The sequence below is a fragment of the Theropithecus gelada genome, chromosome 11, assembly GCF_003255815.1.
Source record: "Theropithecus gelada isolate Dixy chromosome 11, Tgel_1.0, whole genome shotgun sequence".
In the NCBI taxonomy this organism is placed as follows: Eukaryota; Metazoa; Chordata; class Mammalia; order Primates; family Cercopithecidae; genus Theropithecus; species Theropithecus gelada.
This window is the reverse complement of record NC_037679.1, coordinates 121,573,049-121,584,743: the sequence shown is the minus strand read 5'-3', so window position 1 is coordinate 121,584,743 and position 11,695 is coordinate 121,573,049. Positions and strand designations below refer to the sequence as shown.

The window sequence follows — 11,695 nt, the reverse complement described above, 5'->3', positions numbered from 1 at the left end:
AAAAAAAAAAAAAAAAAAAAAAAAAAAAGATCTACTACTCTTATTTCCTGCTTGATACTTGGCTTTCAACTATCCCAACCACACAGTAGGCCCAATCGCATTGAAAGGCCTGTGTGCGACATCAGGTAAGACCAACGTAGACCACGAAGAATCAAAAATCTCACTCTTCTAAGCGAATAATGCATTCTTTAATTTATAGAAATTTATCAAAAATAAGACAATTTAAATCTCACCAAATCATCCACAACTTTTGAAAATGCCTCAGAATTCACATTTCTCTTGGTAGAAATGTGACCTCCTCAAGCAGGAAAACAACTTCCGGACATCAATGTATTGGAAGCTAGCTTCTCTGTTCCAGGAATTCCATGCTTAGAACCAGAAGCATCTAACAGAGTGTTCCATCCTGTGTCTTCTTAACTCTTCCCCAAGGTTGAGATAATGTTTATTTGTTGAACAAAGCAGTCATCCAAGAGCAGATTTGTTGAAAAGCTTCCAAGCAAGTTGAGAGGCCAAAGCAAAGAGGAAGAACAGCTAATCAGAAATCAAGAGCAAGAAAACGTAGATCCAAAATAGAGTACAAAATGCCCAGAATAGCCCAGAAAGACAGCTGATGACCTTTTCCTCGAAAATATCTTAATACCACAATATCAAATAGCCTAACTATGTCAAGCCAAGCATATAACTACTACTACAACAATAAAGGAATTAGGTAAAAAACAAACAATAAGCAAGAAAAGCTGATGGAACAGTAAGAATTTGTGTTCTGAACCACAGATGAAAACACAGAAGATGATTAACTGTTGTATTGTGCTTAGGATTCCACCACTGGTAAGGGATTACCTCAGCTCAAGGTAATAGTCACAAGAAACTCTCAGGGCTATTTCTATCTGAAAGCTGCTCTCATTTCTACAGAGATAGCACATGTTATCTTCTGCCTACAGACTAAATGGATCCTGCTACAATGGCTGTAAATTGCACATCTCTAATTTAAGTCTCCTCTCGGCTGAAGCAGCTCTGAGCTATGATTTGACCAGAAGACTAGAACAGCACTACAGTACAGAAGAAATGCAGACTGAACTATCGAGATCCCTTCCCCAACTTCTCTACTCCTGAAACAATGGGAAATCATGGCTCACTGAAACGACGGAGTCAGAACCCAGGTTTCCCCAACGTATCATAACATTAAACCACACATCCACTAAATAAGAGTAAAAATTGTCTTGGACCCTCTTCCCCCTTCTTAAAAAACTGTTGAGGCTATATATCGAAAAGGCATCACAGATACTTGAGCCTCCTAATTAAATGTATAAATGCATGGAGACTTGAGAGAAAAAACACCACTTGTTCAGTTATAGAGCCAGCATGTATGTACATACACATCCACACGCCACTTATTTGATCGTTTGCTAAATGTGCAAACTCTTCCTCTGTCTACAGTTATACACCAGCATATCTGTCTCATAGAGAAAAAAAAATCAAAGTCATTGGCTGCCAATTTCCTAAGAGGTGAGGAGAAAGCAAAGCAACTGAGAATGAAAAGACTGCTATGGCTTTGACAAGATGAGCAAATAGCTTCTAACAGCCCACAAACTACAGACACACACACACACACACAGGCACACACACACGCAAGGCATCTGCTTGAAGGGAGAGTTCTAAAAGCCCAACTAAATCTCTATCTGATGGTAAAAGTGAGCCTAGGTATTTGGTAGGAAAAGAAGAAAGCACTAAAGAAAAAAAACGGAAAGGAAAACATTTTGTGAGTTACATGATGAAAACAATATCATTTACATATTGTCCAAGTTATCATGAACCAATTAAGCACAAAACAAACAACATGTGACACAATTCCAAATAAGACTGCCATCCCCAAACAGCATTTTTATAATTTTTAGTACAAATTGCATAAAATAAGATTTAGTTCACAAAAGACAGTCAGGAGATAGAAAACCCCACTCCCCACATAACAATGAAAGTGATAAAGACTGCAAAAAGGGTATAGAGAAAATGGTGCAAAGGATAAATCCATAGTAGATGCTTTTCTTTGGGGATGACATTATCTCAGTGGCTACAAATTGACTACTTACAAACCACTGCACTACAGGGTGGAGTGATGATACAGGCAGGCTTGAGTGAACAGCTAACCCTACTGCCCCACAACCTTCCTTGGCCTAATGCAGAGAAGACAGAGATGAAGCTGGACAAGGGGCTCCCACCTCATTCTTGTACCTGGGTCCATTCAGCCTCAAAAATGGTATAACAAAACAGCATTCACCACTATCATGCATGAACTCAAGGACCACTGGCACAGAGGAGAGACTAGGGTATTGCTTGCACTCTTAGGCAAATGAAATTTCATATATTTGCCAGTTCCCAGAACACCTAAGACTGAAAGTACAGCTGGGAGCAGTGGCTCACATTTGTAATCTCAGCACTGTGGGATGCCAAGGTGGGAGGATCACTTGAAGCCAGGAGTTCAACACCAGCTTTGGCAATAAAACAAGACTCTGTCTCCACAAAAAATTCAAAAACTAGCCGGGCATGGTGGCACATGCCTGTAGTCCCAGCTACTCAGGAGACTGAGGTGGGAGGATCACTTGAGCCCAGGAGCTCAAGGCTGCAGTGAGCAAGGATCGCACCATTGCACTCCAGCCTGGGCGACAAATCGAGACCCTATCTCTTTAAAAAAAAAAAAAAAGTATAATACATACAATTACAAATTTCCTTTGTGCAAAATGACCCTACTTTCCTATAAATCTCAGCTCCACTGGTCTCTTTTTGAACAAGTAAACCAGTGCCGAAAACCAAGAGTGTCTTCACTGACTCACCCTGGAGAGGGACATGCCAAGGACACACGGACAAATATTTCCTTTCATCCTTCCTCTGAGTTTCAGTCTAAAGTGAGGCACGTAGAAAAATCTTTGTTGTTAGTATTCACTACACTGAAATTAAAAACCGAAATCTCATATTTTTAAAAAGTGATCTGAAAACTCTCATCAAGTATCAGATACAAATGCGTAATCTTAGTAACAAGAATGAGAAATATAATGACTATCATTTTTAGTGCCAGTTCTATGTGCCCTGAAGCATACTACTAACACTATTGTAGTCAATTGTTACAGCAAATTTTGGAGGCATCTTAGAGGTGGACATTTTACCATCCCCATTTTACAGATGTGGACGCTGACCCAGAGAGGTCATGAGACAAGAACGTGGTGGAATTGTGATCTGAATGCAGAAAGGTCTTAAGGCAAAGTCTACATGCTCACATCCTGTATTTGTTTGGGAAAATACATTTTTTCCTAGTTCTATACTTTTAAGTTTATTCTTGACTCAAGATTCATACTTTTAGGGACTGGTTTTTCAAAACTTCCTTAAAACAAGTTAGGCTTAATGAATTTGTTCAGAAAATTCTTTGAGAGCTCCTTCTGAGCTCAGGCCTGCCTCCATTTTTCTTTCTCTATTCGTCTCCCTAGACACATCAGGTCTCATAAGGTGAGTCTTCCCTGGGGCTCTTACATTTCCAGGTTCTTGATCTGATTGTTAAGATATCCTGACAGTTTCTATGGGAATCCCCAGACACATCTCTCTTTTGGATCTATTTCTTCTTCCCCTACATAGTCCCTTCCTGTACCATGCAATTGAAACCCTTCTCTGCCAGGGCAATAAGCCCCAACACACCACTCACATATCAGAGAGGGCTTCCACCTGGCCACACCCCGCAAGAGTAATCTACAAAAACATCTTCCTGTTGAGTAAGCAGCTTGGAACATCACATTGAAGCAGACAAATCACTTGGCTACCTAAAGTTCAACATCATTCCGAAGTGCCACGAATTAAAATGACTTTAGTCCCTGAACAAACAAAATAGAATCACCACCAAAAGATATGCACAACACATTCATAGCAGCACTATTAGTAATACGCCCAAACAAGAGACTATCTAAATGTCCAGCAACCGTAAAATAGGTATACAATTGAATAGCATTAGAGCGAAGAGAATGCAAAAAATATTGTATATAATATTGTAGATTTCACAAACATAATAAGCAAAACAAGGTAGACACAAAAGAATATTCACTGTATGATTCTATTCATAAAGACAAACTAAACAAAGGCATCACAAGGCAGGATATTGGTTGCTCCTAGAGCATGAGGGGAGGAAGGCTCTGGGGTGCTGGTAATTTTCTACTAATCAAGGTGCTGACTGAAGAAGTGTGTCTACTTTGTGACATTTATTCCCTCAAGCTATCCACTTAATGATGTATGCACTTTCCTCCATGCATAAGGTCCTTCAGCAAAGAGCTGACTGAGACAGACCCTTGAAAGCATCTGGTCCATGCCCTTTGGTTGGCATAAGATCAACTGTTTCCCATGGACGTTAGGTAGCTCATGGACACAGAGGAAATTCATGAAAGGACTGGAACTGGACATCAGATCTCTTAGCTCCCCTCCACAGGTACCAAAGCTGTGTGACAGGATGTTTCTCTAACTTCCTTCCTTTCTGTGACTGCAGCCAAGGTTTAAAAGGAAGAGAATCACATTCCTATTATGAATACGATCCAGGGGGTTCCAATCTCTTACTGACATCCATGCCAGGAAAACCATCTAAACATGCTTTAGGATACGGCAAATCAGAGAAAGTCAGACAGTTCACATTCACTGGCTAGGTGACCGTCAGCACGCTCCTTACCTCTCTCATATCCTCATCCAGATCACTGAAGTGTTAACTCCTACCCTGAAAGGGTGCCATGAGGATAAGGTAATAAGTAGTGTCAGGGCCATGCCTGGCACACGGCAAGCATTCAGAAACACTATTTGTGGAATGAATATGGAATCAAATTAATCAAATGCTTGTTACTTGATAGAAGCTCAATAAATAGTAGTTATTATTACTGAGCAAGAGAAATAGGGAGGAAGTGGGTAAATATGCTTGTGAGAAACGAATGCCTCCTATTCTAAGCCTACTGGGTCATTAATGGGTCAACTAGCAATTCTCACTGGTGTAGATAAGGTGGTGAAATGGTCTGTGAGGTGGAGAGTGATGAAGGACTCGAGAAGAGGGCTATGCTTTTTATTTTATATACTACCAGGTCGTCTGTGTTTTCCTTCTCAGTGCCAAATGAAGATTTGCTCATTGCCTGCCACGTCTAAGTCCTACAGCCACCTATGTTATTCATGCTACTCTTAGAATTTACAGGTTTTAAAAGGGGAAGTGGATACAAACACTCCTAGACTTAATTAGTAGACTCACTAGAGTCAAGTAACTTTACTACTGGAAAAAAATTCACACACACTGAGAAGTAATTGCAGGCTTTAGAGAGGTCTGAAATGAACCATGGCCAGAAGTGAGTTCACTTACGTTTTTAAAAAGCAGGTTTAATGCCGATTTATTTCAGTTCTTCAAATCTTGGATGTACTTAGCAAACTGATCCACACGTTCTTTTATACTGAAAAGAAACAAATACAAAAATGACAAGTGAAAATTATAGCGCATCAGAAAAAATAAAAGTGGCAAATGGCTGAGTATATAAAAAACATTAAACTAGATAACATGAGTAAAATTAAAAACAACAAAACATGTGTTAAGGACTTCCTTCCATCCATCCTTTCTCTCCTATCCTCCTTCTTCCTTCGTCCCCATCCAGTACTCCACCCTTCTCTCCCTTCCTTCCTCAGTTACTGGACAACCTCAAATATTCCCTGATGACTAATTTTTCCGCTGAAGCCACCATCATTAATTCTTATAGCACAAAGTAGTAGTAGCACATGGTAGGTACTCTATGAATGTTTGTTGAGTAAATGAATGAACCATGGTTTTGCAATATTTTGTCATTAAGGTAAAAAAAAATTGGAAATGCCCACAATCTATTATTTTATTGTCCAACAGGAACAAGTTGTATAAAATAAGTAGAAATACACACATTATTTTTCAGACTTGCGTTTCTGATTCTCTTATCTCTTGAATAACTCATACTTAGGGGAAAATTCCCATTAGTATATACGGGCACATATATCCTCACCATGATACAGTAATAAAATATATTTTGGTACTAAAAGAATATTTAAGAACAGTGCAAGTTCCTTTTGAGATGCCCTCTCTTCAAATACCTCAGAACTACCTGCATCCAAAGGAGGAAGCAAGATGTCTCCCAGTTAAATACAAGAGCTATTGCCACAGGTGTTTTACAAATGCATACAGAGTCAGGGCCAGTCCTAGACAAAATTATGATGTACGGATATGGCTGTTTCCTTCCTTCTATCTGTCCTTTTGAGGATTCATTAACCCCAGATGTTTAATCAAACAGGGAAGCAAAAGGATCAGCTCCAAGGCTGCAAGAACTTAATGTATATCCTTCATGAGGACATTTTTTATTTTTAAAAAAAAAAAAAGCTTCAGAAAAAGGCAGGTGCTTAACAGTGAAATAAAATGCATTACTGACTATGGAATTTCAGGAATGAATGGGGGTGTGGATTTTCATCATGGAATTTCTCAACAACCCATCAAATCATATCAGGTAAGTATCTGTCCGTTCTGCTTTCTCCTACAGCTGGCTTCATATATGGCCCATATATACACACTAATCCCAGCAAATTTTAAGTAATTTATGATATATACATAGGCAGGCTCAAGTTTAAGACTAGGCTGTGCTCTGAAAGTAAACAGTCATGTTAATGAACAGTTTTCAAAGTGAGCTCCTAGGAATCCCACCCTCAGGTGCTTCTGAGAGCAGAGGCAGAAGTGACTGGATGTGCAGCCTTGTGCGGTGCGATTTCACTTTCATGTTTCATACGTAGACCCAAGATTTAGTTGGGGAAGTGGTTCCTCCAGCTGCTTATGAAAGAGCTGAAACAATCAATGGAACCAAGTAACAATTAGATTAAAAGTTAGTGCAGAAAATCCCAGTCAGTCCACAACACAGCTGATCTAACACCAAAATCCAACCACCACCTGTCATAGGGTAAAATACAAGTCCCAGCCTGAGTCCCAGGGCAGACGTCAGCCCGGGTCTGAGCAGACAGGACCTGGGCCTTCTCTTCTTCCCTACTCAGCCCCCTCATCTCCTGCCCTGGAACATCATGAGCAGAAGGAAGGGCACCTACACTTCCATGAGGACTGAGTCAACAGTAAGAGGGAAAGATTAGGGTGCAGTGGGGGGCTGCAGATGTTCACAACATGGTGAAGCAGGGGTCTCCAGAAGAGAACAAGACACAGCGGGTTTCTGCAAGTCAGTCACTTCCCAGGCCCTGCCCTGATCCCCACCAGCCTCCTTGCTGGGAATTCCATGGGCAAGGTTTACATGCTTCACCTGGATTAGGGCTCTTGGCTAGGAATGAGAAAGGAGAAAATTAGTAGAAGAGTTTAAAAAGAAGAAGAAGAAGAAGAAAAAAAAAAAAACTCTATGTTCTATAAAATCCAATTCAAAACAATATGTAAAATGAAAAAAGCGGTGGTGGCGGCGTGGGGCGGGGGGCAGGCAAAGATGGGAGGAGGATTATGAGAAAATAAGCATTGCCTGAATGTGCTCCAGAGAAATTCACATTAACTAACAGGCACTGAATATATTCAATCCCTCCCTCAACACAGAGCTCTGATTATTTGGCCTAACCAGGACTGAATACACAAAAACATTTATAAACATGAACCATTATATTTTTTGAGTTTTCATCATAGGACTTGTTTAAGTAAGTCAAAGATGTTCTTTGTTCTACAGTTTTGATTGAATGCAAAGAGACTTTAGTCATTTCCTCAGAAACAGACTTAAGCTATAAATGCTAACTAACCAACATAGCCACTCGCAAAAAGGCTCAATGACAAGTTTAATTTGAAAACAAGAACACATTATCAAACTGAAAAGTAAGGCATAAAAAAATCCAAACCCATGCAAACAACATTCCTAGAAGAAAAACCCTTAGTGAAATAACAAGTATACTTACAAATAGCTTTTTATTTGACTCACAAACCTATCCCATACATACAGAAGAAAAAAAAGAAACCAGTCTATATTTGGGTCCATTTAATCAAACAAACTCTTAACATCTGCCCACAACCTCAGGTCTCAAATTCCAAGACAATTCTCCAACCATTAAATAAGTGATTTCTATGGATCTCTTTGAGATAAAAAACACATTCGTTACTATTGTTTATTTTCTAAATCCCTTTGCTATCCTAAAGTATGACCATCATGAGACTAACATGTTAAACAATCATTAAAAAGCAAAGTTTGTTTATTATAGTACATAATGCCATATTTCAGCCTTCAAAATGAAATGGAATCTGTAGTATCCTTTCAGATATGACTTAAGTGAATAAAGCAAGGGTCTGTAAGAAGGCCAAATGTGGGTCTGCCACCTGTTTTTGTAAATGAAATTTTATTGGAACACAGCCACACCCATATATTTACATTTTGCCTGTGGTTGATTTTTCCAAGACACAATGACAGAGTTGAGTAGTAGCAACACAGACCGTAAGATCCACAAGTGTAAAATGTTTATATCTTCCCTTTTAAGAAAAGATTTGCTGACCTCTGGTCTAAAAAACCAGCTACTTCAGTAGACTGTCTTAAAATAAGAAATGCTAATCCTGGTGTGGTCATGTTGCCGGATAACTACCTAAGTCACTTAATCACTTAAGCTTTACCTGCTTTAATTTTTTTCATTTATGATACACTAATTGCAATATTTATTGGGAATGTGTATACCAGGCAATATTTTAGGAGTTTTACTCTTAGTAAATAAACAACAAATTTGTTCGTTTCATTCTGACAAAAATCCTAGGAAAGAAGTAAATTATTTCCATCTTCTAAATGAGATAATCGAGGCAGGGGGTTAAATAACTTGCCCAAGGTTTAGTAGTGGAGAAATCAGGACCAGAACCCAGGCAGTCCAGGTCCAGAGCTCATTTCTTAACCTTTATGCTACATTGATAATACTTTCCATTTTATAAATTATACAAAATAAAATCTCAAAAGATCTGTTAGTTAGGTTAGGTCAATCCACTAAAACATACCTCTGCACAATTTAGGTTAAGATACCTAAAATAAGACTATACATGGACTTCCATGGACTTTTAAGACCCATCTAAGATTAGAGCCAATCTTGGGGTACTGGGAATATAAAAGCCTATCATATTCTTTATTTTTTATCATAAGTAATCAAAGAATCAAGCTAACTGACCAATATCTATCTTTTCTTTGGTAAGTAAGGCCTCTCCAGGAGGTTCCGGCGCTTCAGAAAAGCTTCAGGAGGAAGACTTAGCAGAGAGACTCTAAAACTTCCAAGTTTGCTCCCATCTAGTCTTACCCCCAAGTTTCCATCTGAGAAAACGTTGAGTAAGCGTCAACAACAGAAATTACGGAAAGATTGTTCTCATAGCCTGGCAAAAAGAGCTCTATGCAGCCACAACCATCACATGGTCAGGAAGATATCCCCTTGCTGAATCACCCCCACCACTTCCTGAAGTTCGCTGGGATTTTGGGAGGAAATATGTCACCTAAGTGTGACTCAGTGCCCTTCTGTACTGAAACATAGGTTTATATGATTCCAAATAAATACAGAGAAAATATAGCACTAAATTACTCATCACCAATTCATGTGCACAGACAGTCTTAACCATTTCGTTGTTGTTTTGGGTTTTTTTTTTTTTTTTTTAGGAGACAGGGTCTCACGTTGTCATCCAGGCTAGAGTGCAGTGGTACAATCACAACTCACTACAGCCTCGAAAGTCTAGGCTCCAGCAATCCTCTTGCTTCAGTCTCCTGAGTAGCTAGGAATATAGGTGTGCCCGTTTGACTAGTTTATTATTTTATTTTTTCGTACTGATGAGGTCTCACTTTGTAACCCAGGCTGGTTTCTAACTCCTGGTTTCAAGTAATCCTTCCACCTCAGCCTCCCAAAATGCTGGGATTACAGGCATGGGCCACTGCACCCAGCCTTTAACTTTCTTTTTAATTATACTAGTCTCCAGTTGGTTTTCAATGTCTGCAGAGTAAAGTCTAGATCCTTGAGTTTGACATTAAATACCTTCCACATCTTGCCTTTCCGACTTTTCCAACCTCATCTCCTTCTATTTTTGGTCTTCATGCCTCCAGGATGGCTGGCTTTTTCTTCAGTATATCATATCTACTCCTGTTTCTGAGGCCATACTCATTCTGTACCCTTTGTTAAAGACCCTATTTTGTCCTCTACTACCAACATGAAAACCTCTACTAGCAACATGCTCAAAACCATATTTGTGGCTCAATACATACTATGTCCCTAAGTAGTCTTCCTTTTCTCTCTTTGCCAACACCCGGTACTATTTCCACCACCCATTCATTCGGGTATTTAATCACATATTAATGTTCACTGTTTAAATATTCCAAAAGTCTGTTTTGCTTTCCCAGTAAGACATTGTTCCTCAAATAACAGATTCTTTCAAATAGATGCTTGGCATTTTCAAATTGTAGATGAAGAGTCCCTGACAAGTAGAGCTGACAAGTAACTTAGCTGAGAAGCAAATTCCAATCACAAGCTTGGGCTGTGTTAGTTACATGGAGCCCAGCCAACCAATAAACATCTGTATTCCAAGAAAGCTTTGTTTTCTGACTATCTAGTAACTCTCATGAGCAAACTTCAAACTTATTTCTTTGTGGGATTGTTAGAAAAAAGCCAGCAGTCAGTCCTAGCAATCAAAGTGAAGATCAAGTGGTACAAGGAAGTGATAGCCTTTAGCCAATAAAATAAATAGACATTAAAGAGATGAAGAAATTACATGTTATGGTATATCTGCAAATCTGAGGATGGATGAGGGCTTGGGATTCATCCCTCATGCTTTAAAAGGTTTAGTGTGCAGTTTTTTGTGTTCCCATAGTACTAAGCACTGTGCTGTAAATATTAGCTCAATGAATAATCTGATAATCCCATGTCCCAAAGTCCTCAGTGAACCCATTTTCCATGCCAAAATAAAAGTCAGTGTAGTCAATTTCCCTCAAGGTTCCAAAATTTTAGTATTTGTAATATCTACTGACACATTACATCAAACAAGGCCCACATGTTTTTAAATTAACATGTTGCTTTGCAATCATATTTGAAGTGTTTAGTAATGGCTTGCTTTCTTTGCCAATACTGCCAAATTATTTTTATTTTCCACAGTAAGATCATAATTCAAAGATTCTGAGCAGTTGTAGAATTCAAAAGTTGTCATTCTTTGAAAATTTTGACTGAATTGACTGAAATGATTAAAGTCTGCCATAAAGTTTTATATAAAAGTAAACATATGTACAGTAACATGCTATATGAGACTGTACTGGCAGCCTAGTGAAGCAAAGAACATGGTTCAGCTTGCTGGTATACCAACTATATCCCAATTTTTCTTTGTGGCAAATATTTTAAAACTTTATTTTATATGAGAATAATATGGACTGAAGTGCAAATTTACATAACAATGCATTAAAACTATATAAAAATATGAATTAGAGTGTAAAATTACATAACAATATATTTAAACAGTGGGTTTCAATTCAGTTGGGGGACAAGAACTTTAGAGTAGATGTTCCCATTATTTGTATACTTCTTGAAGCATCAGAGTAGAAATCAGAGATTGCAGATTATAGTCAGTCATCATGTCCTCAGAGAAAAAAAGCATTCTATAAATGTCCTGAAATATGTTCTATCCTTTTTGAAAATGTGGAAGAAATGACTGCACCACTCTCAA

At 38.6% G+C, this 11,695-nt stretch overlaps 1 protein-coding gene across 5 annotated transcripts in view; it reads right to left on the bottom strand.

The window, feature by feature from the left end:
• The window catches only part of LOC112634732 (liprin-beta-1), a 173,326-nt gene that overhangs the window by 113,228 nt on the left and 48,403 nt on the right, over positions 1 to 11,695 (bottom strand). For all 5 annotated transcript variants that reach the window (XM_025402481.1, XM_025402482.1, XM_025402484.1 and 2 more), the window contains exon 2: positions 5,363 to 5,450. The gene's annotated coding sequence lies outside the window, so the exon portion shown is untranslated. The remainder of the gene's footprint in view (positions 1 to 5,362; positions 5,451 to 11,695) is intronic.